The 17,244-nt window shown below is 43.9% G+C and overlaps 1 protein-coding gene across 3 annotated transcripts in view; it reads right to left on the minus strand.

Annotated features, from left to right (window-relative positions):
* CNNM2 (cyclin and CBS domain divalent metal cation transport mediator 2) overlaps nucleotides 1-17,244 on the minus strand; it is a 131,878-nt gene that overhangs the window by 34,220 nt on the left and 80,414 nt on the right. The window lies entirely within an intron of this gene.

The following is a 17,244-nucleotide window of genomic DNA, read 5'->3' on the forward strand; positions in this document are numbered from 1 at the left end:
GTCTTGCACAGCCAAAGCATGGTTAACAAGGACTTTCATTTATTTATTTGGTGTTCAAGTACCCTAAAAAGGAGCCATGCTAATTTTACTGCTTCCCTGTTCAAGATTGTCACCAGTAATGTCGGCGTTCCTTCAGGGATGAAGAACGGGCATCAGCCAGTAAAAATGCAGCCAGCAGAGGGAGCGCAAAACCTTGGGTCTGCTGAACTCAAAGCTCCAAGTCTTCCCCAAACCTCAGTCCAGCACTGAGCAGATGGAGAAGTGTCCCAGATTCTGGCATCGGTGGGGTCTGGGTCCTGGCCTGCTTCTAAATCTAAGCAGATCTCCTGAGAGATTTATACTTCAACCTGGGATTCCACAGCAACAACCAACATCTGCTATGGCCTGTCCAGTCTCCTGTAGCATTGCTGCTATGACTTGTGCCCATCCCACCCTTTCTCCCTCTCCCTTCCTCCCCTCTCCTAGGTGGGACCATTCCTTGATCACTTCATAAGAGCACAGGAAAAAAAAATTACCACCTTGTCAGTCTCCTCCATCACTCCACCTGTCCAACAGGCTGCCTCTTTTAACCAACAGTTAATCCACTAAATAAAAACAAGATCATCAAGAGACGTTTCTGAGCAACAAAAATAGAAGCCAACCTGAAACAACAATGAAATCAGATGACTTTGATGTTCAGGTAACCACAGCACGACACCACAGAAACAACGACCTTATTCTGTATCACTGCAGCCAGAAATTCTACTGATCTAATCCTCCCTCTAATCCTGCCTCCCTCAATTCTTAGAACAAACCGAGTTTAATTTGGTGATCTTCTAGATTTTGGCATCTACACTATGAGATTTTAAATCCCACAAAGGTAAAGTACTAGAAGGCACAACAGGAACATGTTTGGACATTTGGAGGAGGTTAGCTGAGGCCAGCGTGCTTACATAAGGACCTAAACCGTGCTGAGAGCAAAGCATATGAGCTGAAAGAGAAGAGCAGCACCTTGGGACTATGGGTCATGAAAGGAACTGAAGGCTGGGTGTATTCTCTTCTTTACCACCATGATCAGCTTCTGTAGTTTACTTTTAGGTCACTATTGAGGACACAAATTTTAAAATGTTCTTGTGCTACCAACATCTTAGATCATTAATATTCTATTTTAATGACCTGGTTTACTTCAGGCTATTTATATCGCATGCAGTTTGCAGTTCCAGCAGCTCAAAACTCTGGCTGGTCGATGATGGCACCATCAGATTGTTCAGTGCGAGCGCAAGGCTTTCTAGTTCATACTGCGGATGGAGCCGGGGGAAGCTTAACAAAGAGGTACCCTGGTAACTTTCTAAATTGGTGACATCCTTCACCCAGCAGGATTTACACAAACCCCCAAGTGCTTCCAGAGTGAGGGAAGCTGCAGGATAAACACATCTGTAAACACAGGCAGCAGCAGTGACCTTGACTTCGCACGAGCGCAGGGCTGGGGCCACGTGAGCACTCGCGCTCCAGCGCTGCGCATTTGGTTCTCCCAAACACAACGCAGGGCACACTGAGTTCCACACCATGCTGGGGTGACTGCCATGACAGACCAACTTCCAATTGCTTCAGCAGAAAATGAAGGATACCACAGCAATTTGAAGGCACAAGAAATGCAACCTTCTTCTCCTACTGGTATTTTGTTCAAGTCAGGTCCCACCGAGGTGTAATGATGCAAGAAGGGCTGTCACAGAACTGTGCCACACTGCCAGCAAATTCAGTGGGAAGCAGGGAATATCCTCTGGCTGGAAAGCAATTCTCTTGAAGACTAAAGGTACTGCACATCTAAACACAGCAGAATGTCAAGAGAGATACCAAAAGCCAATGACCAGAGAATCTCAACTGGAGCGACCATTTCCAACCTTCTGAAGCCACCAGCAGCATCCTCACATTGCTTTGCTGTTAATGGCATAGAGCAGAACTAAAACCTGGATCCATGTCTCTTTATCAAGAATACAGAACTCAACCAGGTTGGAAAAGACCATCAAGTCCAACCTATCATCCAACAACATCTAATCAACTAAACCATAACATCACCCATGCCTCATCCAGTCTCTTTTTAAACACTTCCACTGATGGTCACTCCACCACCACCCTGGGCAGCCCATTCCAATGGCCAATCACTCTCTCTGTGAAGAATTTCTCCCTAACATCCAGCCTAAACATTCATACAGATACATACATACAGATCTACCTTTACAGATGGAGCAGGGCAGGGGAAATCATTTAAATCACCCAAAGATATGCTGCAACTGCCTTGCTGCAACAGCAGACAGACAAGAGCACCTGTGATTTCTGAACTGAGCATCGCTGGTCCCTACCTACCTACCAACTGCAGGTGTTTTGCACAATAGTAACACTGCATAGACAGTATTACTAAAATGCATTTGTATTAGATCTATGTATCTTTGTTTATAGTATAAATAGAAAATTACTCTGTATACAGTAATGCAAAGTAGTAATAATGTATGGAGGGGGGGGAAACCCACAGGATTTTGCATTTTGCTAAGGGTTTAAGCAGCTTTTGTCTTGAGGATGTGCTACTTTAAAAGTCTCTATCATGCAAAGAGGCCAAAAGAACTAGTTCAAGTGCTGACTCAGCATATCCAGGAAAAGGAAAGCTAACTGCAACCCCCTTCGCTTGAAAGAGTGACAGCGCCGATGGTATATTTGAATGCATTCTCAGTATTATTTGAGAAACAATGCTGACCAACTAGCTTTGCTCCTAAGAGTTTTCAATTCCTCACATACAGAAGATTTTCAAGTGCACTTGTAATACAACTTTATCATTCTATCTACACAAGGCAAGATTAATTTTCTTCAAAATGGTACTACTGGGTCAGATTTGGAAATTAGGACTTAATACAATCTCTGTGGCAAGTACACCACGGATATTTTTAATTACTGACTCTATAAAGCACCTTTTAAAAGTTTCCATTTGTGAACAAGCATCTAATTAGTTTTGAGTCACCCTGCATAGCCCTCTGGTAGTCTGAGTTTGCTCAGAGCTCTTGAAGGAGGATAAAAGCCTCTCAGATAAGACAACAAAGCCTTGCTCCTCCAGCAACAGCCACTGGAGAGAACTGTAGATAAGGTGAAGAGGTAGTCGTGCCCTTGAGCAACAGGACACTGCATATAAAATGAAGAGGGCAAAAGGAGTTCAAAGCAGGAGACTGTGAACTTGCCACCACTGGTTTTGCTGCAATGATGAGTTCTTTTACTCCCTATGACTACAGTTCAAGAGGATCTATTCAAATTGTGAAGAAAATCGGTTTTGAACTGAGACCAGTCTACAGTGAGTAATGAACATCAGCTGTCTTTCACAGGTCTACTTTACACTGCTCTTTTAAGCAACTCCTTGATTTATTTCCTCACACAATGGCAGGCACATTAAGTGTGGTATTTGAGGAAGCAGGATGAAAATAAAAATACATGAGTGGAATGGCTGCTCATTGTTTTATCCTAAAATCCAAGCCAAAATTATCTCCAAAGATGGCACACAAATCAGGACAGATCAACAACTCTTCCGCTGCTGGGTGTGGATGACAGGGGATGACACACGAGTCACACGTAACATTAAAATATTATTCAAATTCTGCTTGTCAAATATTTATCCTGAAGTAAAGAGATGTGATAGTTTAGTGACATAACAGGAATTCTGCCAGGATTGTGTTTCTTTTATCATCTGCCTGTTTTGCTCAGGGAAGGTGTAGTAGAGCCAGCACTGTCTTCTTTGGTATTCTGTGAAGTCGCTATCGTTATTTTAGCCCATTCCAAAATGAATCAAAATATGTTTGGCTTCCAAATGACCTAAGTGGTGGTGAATGGTGCCACATCCAGCTGGCAGACAGTCACTAGTGGGGTTCCCCAGGGATCAGTGCTGGGCCCCATCTGTTTAATATCTTTATTGATGATCTGGATGAGGGGATTGAGTCCATCGTCAGTAAATTTGCAGATGACACCAAGCTGGGGGCAGGTGTTGATCTGTTAGAGGGTAGGAGAGCTCTGCAGAGGGACCTTGACAGGCTGGACAGATGGGCAGAGTCCAAGGGCATGACATTTAACACATCTAAGTGCTGGGTTCTACACATTGGTCACAACAACCCCATGCAGTGCTACAGGCTGGGGTCAGAGTGGCTGGAGAGTGGCCAGACAGAAAGGGACCTGGGGGTGCTCATTGATAGTAGGCTGAGAAGGACCCAGAGAAGAGCCCAGAGAAGGGCAACAAAGCTGGTGAGGGGTTTGGAGCACAAGCCCTATGAGGAGAGGATGAGGGAGCTGGGGTTGCTTAGCCTGGAGAAGAGGAGGCTCAGGGGAGACCTTATTGCTGTCTACAACTACCTGAAGGGTGGTTGTAGCCAGGAGGGGATTGGTCTCTTCTCCCAGGCAACCAGAACAAGAGGACACAGTCTCAAGCTGCACCAGGGGAGGCTTAGGCTGGATGTTAGGAAGAAGTTCTTCATAGAAAGAGTGATTGGCCATTGGAATGGGCTGCTCAGGGAGGTGGTGGAGTCACCATCACTGGAATTGTTTAAGAAGAGGCTGGATGAGGCACTTGGTGCCATGGTTTAGCTGATTAGATGGTGTTGGATGATAGGTTGGACTTGATGATCTCAAAGGTCTTTTCCAACCTGGTTAATTCTATTCTATTTTATTCTAAGTACTCAGCTTTAATATCACCGACTTCTGGGACTTCTTTTATTATTACAATTTTAGCCTAGAACAAGCTTTGTGGTGTAGCCTTTCCTAAGAAACAGGGATTTTGATCTTAACAGAAACACTTTTTCATTCAAGCTCCTCTGGCAAGGGACAGGTCTCTATAGTTTCTTTAAAATTGTTCACCTTGTTTGTAAACATGTCAGAACACCTCTGATTTTATCTAAACCTAGGCTCCCACACTTTTCTACTAACACCATGTAATAGCATTGCATCCAGGTATCTCAGGACAGCAAGAGCTCACAAGGGCTCATTGGAAGAATCTGCTACACACAGAGCTACAATCCATTGACCTGATGTATCCAGCTCCTCTTGCAACACTCTGATGAAAATTATAGAGCACAACTTCACCAGCTATGGAAACAATGTCAACCACCATGGCTGAACCCACTGGCATAGGTCAGATTAGTTTCTGTTGGGAGTACAGAGGGTGAATTAAAACTCCAGCCTCCATACAGCTTTGACCACAAAACTGTACCCGCACTAAGAACGCTTGGACACTGTACAATACCAGCATCCTTGCATCCCCAAACCCCTGACTGTGGAAATGGCCTTGGAGCAATGGTGTCCTATTGTCGTGACTTCTGCCTTGTATTTATTTTTCGCTAGGATTAGGCTGAACTCTTCTCCATCCTAATAAACACTAAAGTAAACTAGCTCAAACTTCTGCTAGACAAGACACGGGCAACTAGGTCATGCAATGTACATACACACACACACTTCACTGTTATTTTCCATGACTGCCTGTAAATCCAGACGTTCTGGGTATGCCCATACAAAAACATCAACATGAACCCCAACCAGAAAACCTGTCTGCTAGGCTCTGAGGACTTGCTCTTGAATCTGTAGTACAAACAGCAGTATTTATCTAGTGTATTAACAACAGCGGAACGGATGTGCGCCGCCGCATGTGGTTCATAGGAGAATATCCAGGGACTGGGGCATGAGAGAGTTTAGAAAAGCTAAAGATTCACAGCCATACATAAAGGGGGAGGTTGTTGGGTTTGTGGTTTGTTTGTTGGTTGTTTTTTTTTAAACAGATGAGTCTAACTTTGTGTCTTTCCCCACTGCAATACCGTTACTTTCCTCTGTTCATCTCCGACTTTGATAACAACACATCTACGCCTTTCCTCCAGACCCTGTCTTGGGGCCCACAATTTTCTTGGTCTTCTTTCTAAAACTTTTGCCTGTTCAAGAAAGATCCCTCCACAAATGCACACTACCAGCCAGAAGGTTCTGACTTCCCAGAACAGGTCAGGGCTGGGATTTCATCTCTGCCCAAGAGGGAGCAACTGGAAAAATGTTCTCTTACTCACACATCACAGTTTCACACAACTGCTATTTCTGACTTTTCTAACGCAATGACTTGCAAAGCTACGTTGGACTAGGACGGGTAAGGAAAAAATAACCAGCCAGGTGACAAAATCCAAAACAACTGAAAAAACTCCAGATTTTTAAAAATCAACCCAAACAGACAAATCAGCCAACCAACCAACCAAAAAAACACCCAAACCAACCAACCAACAAAAAAACACAACACACAGCCCCTCCAACAAAATCAAAGCCCCAAATCCTCCCCAGGTAACGCCCCCTACAGCAGTAACAGTGCAGATCCTATGGCAGGCCCTCACATCACAGAAGACAAGGTCCAAAATATTGCTATAGTTTCCACTTGCAGGAAGGTGGTTGGCATTTTTTCATGACAAAAGTAAAGAGAAACACCCCCCCACCCCGGCTTTGCTAGAAAGATATGAATGAAAGTGATTGTACAGACCTCTACTTTACACTGTGTACAATTTATTTACTTGAAACATACATTTAGAATAGAATAGGATAGGATAGGATAGGATAGGATAGGATAGGATAGGATAGGATAGGATAGGATAGGATAGGATAGGATAGGATAGGATAGGATAGAATAGAATAGAATAGAATAGAATAGAATAGAATAGAATAGACCAGGTTGGAAGAGACTTTCAAGATCATCACGTCCAACCCACCATCCAACACCATCTAATCAACTAAACCATGGCACCAAGCACCCCATCAAGTCTCCTAAACACCTCCAATGATGGTGACTCCACCACCTCCCCAGGCAGCCCATTCCAATGGCCAATCACTCTCTCTGTGAAGAATTTCTTCCTAACATCCAGTCTAAACCTCCCCTGGTGCAGCTTGAGACTGTGTCCTCTTGTTCTGGTACTGGTTGCCTGGGAGAAGAGACTGACCCCCACCTGGCTACAACCTCCCTTCAGGAAGCTGTAGAGAGCAATAAGGTCTCCCCTGAGCCTCCTCTTCTCCAGGCTAAGCAACCCCAGCTCCCTCAGCCTCTCTTCACAGGGCTTGTGCTCCAAACTAGAGCTCAAAGGCACACTTTGTCTAAGTAAGGTGGACCAGGTATGACCTGCGTCTTCATGCACACCAGATTAATACACGTGAAGGCCCCAGCTACGCAGGCTGTGTGGCTGTCCTTACAAGGGTTAGGCAAACAGAGCAGCAAACCCTGGCAGAAAGGAAATGCATTTTGAGTTCACAGTGGGGCTATCACTTGGCTATTTCTGTAGAGCCTGCTTCTAAAAAAAGACCCAGTTCACACAAGTAGCTATTTTACCTTACTGTCCCACAAGATCTCAATGCATTTTTTCCGATTACCCTTTCCCACCATAAAACACACGACAAAATGTGACAAATATTTCTAAATATTCCTAGGAAAGCATTTTGCTTATATATAGAAACACGAGTATATTTGGAAACACACAAAACTCTGCGTTTATATATAGATGTCTCCTCACTGTACAGCTAATATTAGTTCATGGAACTGAAGTCACACATGACCAAGATAAAAAAAAAAAAACAGAAAAGCTTTGCCATAAAGTAGACCCAAAAAAACCCCACAACAACAAACCAAACCCCTCTCTGATTTATGAGAATATCTGTATGAAATGCTGAATAGTAAATTCTCCTGACACGAGAAACGCACAACAAAACCAGACCAGGAGATGAGTCCGAGAGGCTCACTAAAGAGACATCTAGTCCACATCTTCCCCAACCCCCCACCTCCAGTCCAGCAAAATCCCTGTCAAAAATGACAGGAGAGGTGCAAAGAGGTCTTGTTGGGGCTTGAAGCCTGTCTCCTGGGGATTAAAAGGCCATTAGCTTCACTAAGGTCCTGGGCATTTACAGCTGGGTTAGAGGAAACATTTCAAATGACTGCAACTGCTACCCTTGAGAGAGTGTTCCACACTATAACACCACTCCTATATATAAAAAAAAAATCCAAACAAACAACTTTTGATAAAAGTTTCTCACAGGACTTACTTGCACAAGTCTGAGGGGCTTGAATTTCACTCTCTAATTAATCCTCTGTGGTTTGGTGTCCCAAACACCACGTTTCTTGCATTTAAACAAAAGGCAGATGCAAAATTTACTGATTTCTTTCAGTGTTTAAGCTGAGGGAAACAAACGAAGCAGAAAATAGGAGGGTTGGGAGGGTGGTGGGGGGTGGTGGTGAAGTTTAACAGCCAAAATTTAAACACTTTTTCCATGCCCCCAGGGGAATTAGTAAAATGGATGAAGACTAACACCCTAGCAACTCTCAACCTCATCTATTCAAGCGTTATTCTTAACAATGAGTCTCCATCCACAGCACTTAAGACTGTAATACTTAAAACTGTCACAGGAGCCTGTGTTAACATCCAGCCAAACACTCCTGCTTGATGAATACAGAATCCTGATATTCAGAAATGGAGAGGTGTCAGCAATAAAGGCCAGACACTTTTGTAGCAGTTCCATAAAAATTGCCACCAATAAGAACCCTTGGATGATGTGAACAATAAACTAGCTCATTTTTCCCCCCCAAAATAACAGTAAAGTTACATGCCCAGCCCTGCCTCTCAGAGTTACAACTTTGTGTAATGGCTGGAGTCAGACAAAGCAACCAAGAGAGTGGCATGCATGGAGAAAGGTTGGAGTAGGCACTGTCCATAGAGCTCAGTGTCAAGCTTCATGCAATAGCTGTAAGGTGGAGCAGGAGTGGCAGATGGCTTTCCAGAAATGAAGATTAATTACTCTCAGAATTTGCCTCCTTTGTGTCTTTAAAGGCTAGAGGCATCTCACCTGCATACCTCCGTGGCAACTGGATTCCCTTCTAATCAAAAAGCTCTGTCTTCTCCCCTGCCCTGTAATTCCTGTTGCATCAAAAGGACAGAGGGGCAAAGGGGCTTGAGAATGAACAAATTCAACTGCACAACTGAAGCAGTAACATTGCAGAGTTTTGTTACAAAAATGTACAGGTTTTGTCCCACTTCACAACGTCATCACTTTCTTGCTGGCTGAAAATTAACCACTACACAAGAGGTTCAGCTGCGTGGGCACAAGGGAAGGATACCACTGTCTGATCTAGAAGCAGATTAGATCAGTGTGGTATCACAGAAAAAGCCTAGTCCTAGATCTTGGGACCAAGAACTCCAAATCTATCCCACCTCACAGGAACACCAAGTTCTTTTATGAGCACAAATGATCAGGAGCTCAGATCTATTATTTATTGAGATGATGACATGTCTGGCAGAACAACAGCTCTTGGCAGGACAGCAAAATATTTATGCAGCGTAACGACTCAAAGGAAATCATTTGCCAAACTGACTGCAACAATAGTCTTCAACTTCTTCAATTTATGGACTGCTAAAAATGCTCAGTGGGAATGCAGAATTCTGTGCAGCTGAGCTCTCTACTGATGAGAGGCTGATTGTTTTGAAGATGCTTTTTATTGAAACATCAGAAATAGTCCTTGGGCAGAAGTTAAAAATAAATCAATCACCAGAGCGTATTGTTCGCTGGAAGTTTTTCATCCAACTATTAAGCAACCTTTCTTACCATACAGAATAATCAAGGATTATAAGCCTGAAATCTAATTGCTACAGATTCCTGCAAAATAAAGATACTCTTCCTAGTGACATTAGCAAGAACTTGCCTGACAAATATAGAGACCAACCCCCACTGAGTAATGAGGTCAGATGATAGAACTCAAAAGCAGAGAAGCCCCCAGATGAGGAAGGGCATGAAGCTGTGTATCATCAGTGCCCTGGGCTCTTCCAGGCAGGAAGCAGATGCAAGCAGATGCAACCCTTGGAGGGACCCTGAGCATTGTATCCCACAGGGGTGCATTACTAAGGAAAGCTAAAGCTGAAAGCAGTGCTTGGAGACAGTGGTTTTTCTAAAGGCAGTATTTAGAGACTTATCAACAGAAATAAAATACGGGGAAGAGAAGGAAAGGGAGGAACTCTGGGAACTGCAAATGAGATTCATGTTATTTCCACTGGTAGTTCTTGAATCAGAGCTCAAACCACCATCTCTGCTCCAGCTCATTAGACTTCCTACCCCATAATTTGTCTGCTCTTCTACAGTAGCCCATGGAGAAAGCCATGGCAACAGAGGTATGAGAGAGGTTAGGGGACCCAGCCTCACTGGGGGAAAGGGAGGAGGGGATCAAAGAACCCAGAAGATGGCTGCAGGGACAACATGACTGTCTTAAGTACTGATGTGTTCCATCAGATGTTCTGTTTCAGTAGATAGAAGCATGAGCAAGGTGGCCTGGTGGTCTAGCCATTGTGAAATGGCCATTTCCTCTAGGTGTCACCACAGAGGTGGCCTGATGAGAACAATTCACAGCTAATGCCAGGAAATCTTATATAGGTTAAAGGAGCAGTGCAGAAGAGCTTGTGCCAGGGGTTGACACCGTTCCAGATATTCAGGGGTGAGACATTTAAAAGGTAGGAAACTCTTGCCCACCCTACATCTCAGTTGCTCCCACCCTCAGAAGCATGCCTTAAGTTCCTCTCTCCATTTGAGGCAGCATTACTCTGCCCTTACACTTCTTGCTTTAATGCCTTGCTATGAAACACCGAAAACAGTTCCTTCTTCCTTTGTGATGGGTCTTAGCCAATCTCTCAGATGAGAGCAGAGAACGCAATGTCCAAATCTTTAATCAAGAACAACCACTGATCCACAAGCAATCTCTTTGTCAGAGATATGGGAAGATGTGTTTTCCAAACCCCAAGGCTAGTGAAACTTGATTAGTGGGGAGGCCTGAGAAGAGAGTGATGCTTCTGGAAGCAGGTTCAAAAATGTCATGGGAAAGCACATCAAGGAAGTATCTTGAGAAAGAGATTTCACTAACCTGACAGGAAAGGAAGACATCTCAGAGCTGTCTTACTGTTCTCAAAGGAGACAGGGAATATCTTCCACTGTTTAAGGGAATATGAAAAGGTGACTGGAATGGAAATGTGCAAACCTAAGGTAGAAAGTATAGCATGAATATAAATTAAATGATCAGAAGTGCTAATAGCCATGTGTGAGTGTGGGGTAACACCAGAGGACGAGCACAGGAAGTACTAAGAAGGGAGGCAAGAGCACGCTAAGACAAAAAGGTAGAGCTGCTGTAGCAGTTACCTGCTCAAGCAAGTAAAATACTCCAGAAACAAGAGAGTTTGTGCACAGAAATCCCCTCCAGTCATACAATCAAGTTACCCAGGAGTTTATACTAAGCTGTTCGTGAGAAAGTCTCCTGAACCTTGTGAACAATGAAAGGAGCGCTTTTTCCATCCATCTCTCCCAGAGTATTTAAAGATTTGAATTTTCCCATATCATTTTTGGTTCATCTCTCTCTTCCTATAAATAGAGAAGCAGCAGTGCATCCATCTCTTCTTCATCTTTTTTTGGTGGTCTAGCATTGCACACATTCTGGAATGTTTTTCTAGTAAATGATAAGCGATGGGAAACAAGTCAAAGACAAAGGACAAGAGACCTTGAGCTCAGACAAGTAGGAGAGATGGGAGTCTTCCCCTCTTTCCCAAGAGGCAGGTATCTTTCCTCTGGCCCAAAGGGTTTTGTTTTGGAAACAAGCATATCTATTTCTGTCATTTCCTTTCGAGATGTAGTCTTCGTGGGCTGATAGCAGGACTGACTACAGTGTCTGAGAATGACAAGTTGGCCCCAAAAGAAAGCATTTCTAACCTAAATATGAAACCCAAAGGAAACACACCCCTGCTGCTAAGCACACGTCTCAGTGGACTAACACTGTGATCTGTGCTCTGCTCCCAGAGCCTTTACTTTAATCCAAAGCCTAATAATCAAGTTAGCGCTTTGTGAAGAGAGCTGAAGCCCCCCGGGGTTTCTGACGAGTGGCCGGCTGGTGGAGAGGCCGAGCTGGACATCAGCAGGTGGTCTGGCTGCCATGGGAAAACAAGCATGGCGTGGGCAGCTGGACAGCTGAGCAAGGAGCTGCAAGAATGTCTATAGTTCTGCCCTGACCCATTGGAGGTCTACCACACCACTGGATGTTCCCAACAAAAACAAAAACATGAACAGAAGAGGAAGGGCAAGCCATGATGGAAGGAGAAAATGCCAAGACCAGGCAGTTTGGGTTTGGAAGTTGTTTCACAAGTCAACAAAGCCAACAACTTCTGTACTGAGATGCTGCAGCACAAGACAAAGGCAGTGCAAGTGTCTCAGGCTGCAGCTCTAATGTACCACTGCAGTGATGAACAGGACAGGCCAGCCGCATTAACGCAACGACACGCACGATATACAGGGAAGGAGCTGGGGAGAGCAGCAGTGGGGTGGGGGAAAGTAATGAATTCCAGAAGATCACAGTCTTCCATTCCTGCTTAAAAATAGGAACTGTGGTCAGGGGTTTGAGACAGAGAGAGTCAAACCTCAGCATTTGGATCCAGATTTTGAAACCACAAGAGGTCAGAGTTAATTGACGGTTGGTCATTCAGAGGTCCTGGGACAACTTAAGAATCAACAATGTGCTGTAAAGTCTTGTTGAAGTTAGGCTCCCATCTCCCATCCAAAGACATAACAATATCCCTTAAAAGAGTGGCCCTGATCAGCATCCTTACATGCTCAGCACTTGCGGGAATCGATCAAATTGCCAACTAGCAGTAGGGTCAGGCACAGCAAGAGCTGCAGGAGGGAAGAGATTTCAAAGTAGGGAGTAGTGGGCAGGTTCTTGTGGAGCTGCTAGGGATACCAGCTCTGGGACAGCGTAGTCCACTGACAGGTGAGTTCCCTCCACAAAACATTCCTTCCTGCCTGAAAAAAGAAAACAAAACGAACCTAAAACAACCCCCACAACACCGTTTGGCAACCAAAGCCCTCTGCTTCACTCAGAGTAAGAGCTGGGGAGGAGTGTGACCTGTGGCTCCTAATGGGAGAAGATCAAAGCACAGAGAGTACCGGGCTGAAAGCTGCTTAAGCCTCAGCATATGGGACTGTCCAGTAAACTGTCCTGCCTCCATGTGTGAGATCATTGGTTGGCAGGCAGGACACTGGGCACTAAGATTTGGTGCTTGCTGTGCTGTTTAGATACATGAACTAGATGACCTTTAAAGGTCCCTTCCAATCCAAACCATTCCATGTTGAAGATGTCTCTGCTCATTGCAGGCGGGGTTGGACTGGATGACCTTGAACAGTCCCTTCCAACCCAAACAGTTCTATGATTCTGTGATAAGAGACTCTCTCTCCAAAGAGCTGGATCTGCAGGAAGGAGGAATTATCTTTGGTGGTTTTGGCAAACGTCATCCCAAACACAAGGGTTTGTCCTCTGGTAAAGACAGCACAGAAAGGAACTCAATGGTCTTAAATGAAAGGCAAGGGAGAGACTTCTGCTTTGGACCCTGCTTCAACGTGCTTATAGACGTAGTTCTAGGGTCTCAGGCAAAAAGAGAGAAGAGATTATGACCACGTTATTGCAAGGTGGCCAGTCCTGAGATCCTCCTAGTTTATCAGTCCCTCTGTTCAGCTTTTGCTCTATGACATGTAAGTCCTGTCAAACATCACTATGTTAGCACACCAAACAACTCAAACTTCTGAGGCTACTAAGGAAGAGAGACAGATCCTCTCCCTTGCCCACTTTAGAGTAGCCAATGTTTGGCACATATACTAAAACCAGGCAAGAAAGAAAATGCTAGCAAATCCCACCCAGGCAAGTCATTTTTATCAAGATGGTTTAACCCCAAATAATGCAGAAAGATGCCTTTTGTTTTGGTTTGAATTTTGGTTGATTGGGGGTTTTTTGTTTAAGTTTTTCAACAGTTCTTTTTTCAGCTTTTTCCAGAGAAGGTTTAGAATGCAGGGATAGGAAACACTGCACTGTAGCTATGCTGCTGTCCTTGAACAGAGATGTCTTACTCCCTGGCCACATACAGATCCACAGCAACACGTTCTTCCCTACCCCAACAAAGGACATTTCTCAAGTGCTGGAAAAGCCAAACCAAGTTTTGGGTTCTGCATCATCTGGGAAAATAGATCACTGTTTTGGCTCACCACTAAAATAGGTATGGAAAGTACTACAAGGAGGGAAGAAAGAACAAAAAAGGGATTTGATAGTTAAAACATCTAAACATGAGGAGAACCCAAGGGGAGAAGTACACATGAACAAATAGAGTCATATTTCAGACCAACTACTTCTCTTTATACATACCAGAACTACTTTTGCATTACTGTTCCTCCAAAGATGGCTCTGTGGTAGGCTTGCAGTTAACTATACCAATAATTTCCTGTATTGTTTTAGTATCTTGGTGCACCAGACATGTATCAGAGGTGGTTTTCGTTGGCTCAGTTGTACACTGTAAAATGCAAGTCCTTGTTCTCTAATAAACTGAAGGAACAATTAGGGTATGTTTAGGACTCTCTTGCTTCCAGGTACCTGCAGCTGCCAGAACTAGTGACTTGGAGCAAACTATTGAGACAGAACCACTTGGAGATGCAATTCAATAAACTAACATTTGTTTTAGCTTGGTTTTGCAACTGAATTTTCAGGGAGAAGCAATCTGTATTTGGGGCTCTAAGAACATTCAAGAGCTGATAAGAAATCTATCATGGCTCACCAGTCTCTAGCAGGATTGTACATACAGCTTCAGAGTTTTTCCTCCCTGTTTTGGGGAATTTGAGCTGCTTAAGAATTTTCTCTCCTTGTAATTCCTCATTGGAAATGATCAGAACTGCTTCTCAGAAGCCTGTCACATTGGGAAAAAACAAGGCACAGAGGAGATGCAAATAGCAACAGCAATACTTAGTGAAGAGGAGTGAGGAGATGTGAAGGAGAAGGGGGCTCCTCATGGAATCACAAGGGCTCACAGGTCATTTCTTCACTTTTACTGTCAGCAACAGCCAGGCATTATAATAACTGTAGAGCTGCTCATGGTAAAGAACATAAGTAACGTGATAAAAACACTGGATTAAAGAGAAATGAGAAGAGAGAGAGCTTAAACAAAGATCAAATTAACAAAACCAGGAGCTCTTTCAGCTAGCACCTCTTCTGCAAAAACAACACATCTCTCAGGTAAATCAAGACAGCAAAAGAAAGCCTTTAGCCTTCATGGGAATGACAGCACAGGAGATCAACAAACACAAACACTCATACATTCCCTTTAGAACTAGTGAGTAAGAGAGATTTTAAACAAGAGTATATGAGCACATAAGTTTGCTTTCCAAATCAAATTCCCTTCCGATCACCCCTTAGCTTCTCATCAGCAGTTTTTTGCTTCAACTCTGAAGGGCTCTAGTGCAATTATGCTCAGTTACTGAAAGCCTCTTTACTCTAATCCTCTTCTTAGCCTCAGAAAGTAACAGCAAGGACTGACACCTGTGAGCTTAGCCTCCTCCATGGGAAATATTCTATAGCGTTCACAGCAGAGAAAAGCACCCTTGAGACATACTCATCTATGCCAGCCCCTTTGCTCACCTTACCAGTGCTAAATACCAGATCTTCTAACTGAGCCAACCCAAACTTTCAAGGCAAAACCTCCTAATTTTGGTACTTTTAAGAAGCAAGCTCCAAGCAGAAAATAGATGGGAAATCTCATCCTGTCATGAGGACACATACTACTTTGTCTTTATTAAAACATATTTTAAATTTATGCTTAAAATGAAGTTGTTTGCCATGAGCCTGGTGAGAAGGGGGTGCTGAGGAAGGGGCACTGTGCTCTTTGTTCCTTTTGGCATGGACGTTGAAAGCAGGACCTAACATGCAAAATTACGGGGTAGACTGAACTCTTCCCTGATGAACTCTCATTAACCATAAAGCTCAAGGCAAAATTAAAGAGGAGTATAAACAATTCTGATTGAAGCACTGAAATAAAGGAGAAGCAAGCAGAAGTCCTTTTGAACTATTGAATGACTACAGATTTCCCTTTAATTCAGAAAGCTGCAGGTTTCTAAGTCCAGCTGTTTAACCCCTGCAACGCACAGTGACCTTTTTATTTTCCATTGCTCTTGCAGTTTTCCAGCAGTTTGAGCTCATTTGGGCTAATTACCTCAACATGGAGCCGCAGATGGAAAATGTTGCCAGTAAGTTGTTCCATTCACAGCCATTTAGTCTCGCGCTGCTTGCGTCACGGTGCGCTACCTGTTTTGCTTGTCTGCTTAGGTGGTGAGACTTCAGACCATGGGGCTGTTCTGCTCCCAGTGCTTACACAGGCTCTGTGAAGTCAGTGACCTTCCAAAGAACTCCACCCCATGCAGAGTTCACATGTATCATAGAATCATTCAGGTTGGAAAAGACCCTCGGGATCGAGTCCAACAGATAACCCTACTCTACAAAGTTTACCCCTAAATTAGATCCCCAAGCACCCCATCTAAATGACCTTTAAACACATCCAGGGTTGGTGACTCAAGCACCTCCCTCCTGGGCAACCTATTCTAATGTCTGACTACTCTATCTGTGATAAAAAATTTCCTAATGTCCCATCTAGACTTAACCCTGTTGCAGTTCGCGGCCATTCCCTCTTGTTCTATTTCTCATTACTTGTGAGAACAGACCAGCATCAACCTCTCTACAACATCCTTTCAGGTAGTTGTAGAGAGCAGTGAGGTCTCCCCTTAGCCTCCTCTTCTTCAAACTAAACAGCCCCAGCTCCTTGAGTCACTCTTCATAAGATTTATTCTCCAGGCCCCTCACCAGCTTTGTTGCTCTCCTCTACACACTTTCCCTTTGCAGCCTGCTTTGTGCTGATACTCAGGCGAGGGTCACTGTGCCACAAGACACAGAAGACCACAATCCCTAACTCTTTGGAGAATCTACACTCCTTCAATCTCACTGTGAAGTAACAGCAGTCATTCCAGAGAGGAGATGCCATTGTGTTTCCATCACAAACCTAAGCTGACTTTTTCCTGATCCTGCCTTCCAAAAAACATGAATTCATAAAACCTCCCATCCACAGGAGATTGGTAGGGCTGACTTGGTAAAAGAGAAGAAAAAGCCCTTTCCCTGTAGAGGCCTTGTAAATGTGAAAGCTGGCTTTCAAAAACCAGAGTCTGTATGCTCAAATATCTAACTGTGGATTTGCACTCACCTTTGTGAGATGTCATCAAAACACAGAAACATTGATGCTTTAAATTAGTATTTCTAAGTCCTTTTTCTAACTAAGATGGAAAACACTACAGCAAGGCTTGTCTATCACTGATGGCTCAATACCAAGATTTCACTAGGGTGCAGATTTGAGCTAT

The sequence above is a fragment of the Dryobates pubescens genome, chromosome 8 (assembly GCF_014839835.1).
Source record: "Dryobates pubescens isolate bDryPub1 chromosome 8, bDryPub1.pri, whole genome shotgun sequence".
Taxonomy (NCBI): Eukaryota; Metazoa; Chordata; class Aves; order Piciformes; family Picidae; genus Dryobates; species Dryobates pubescens.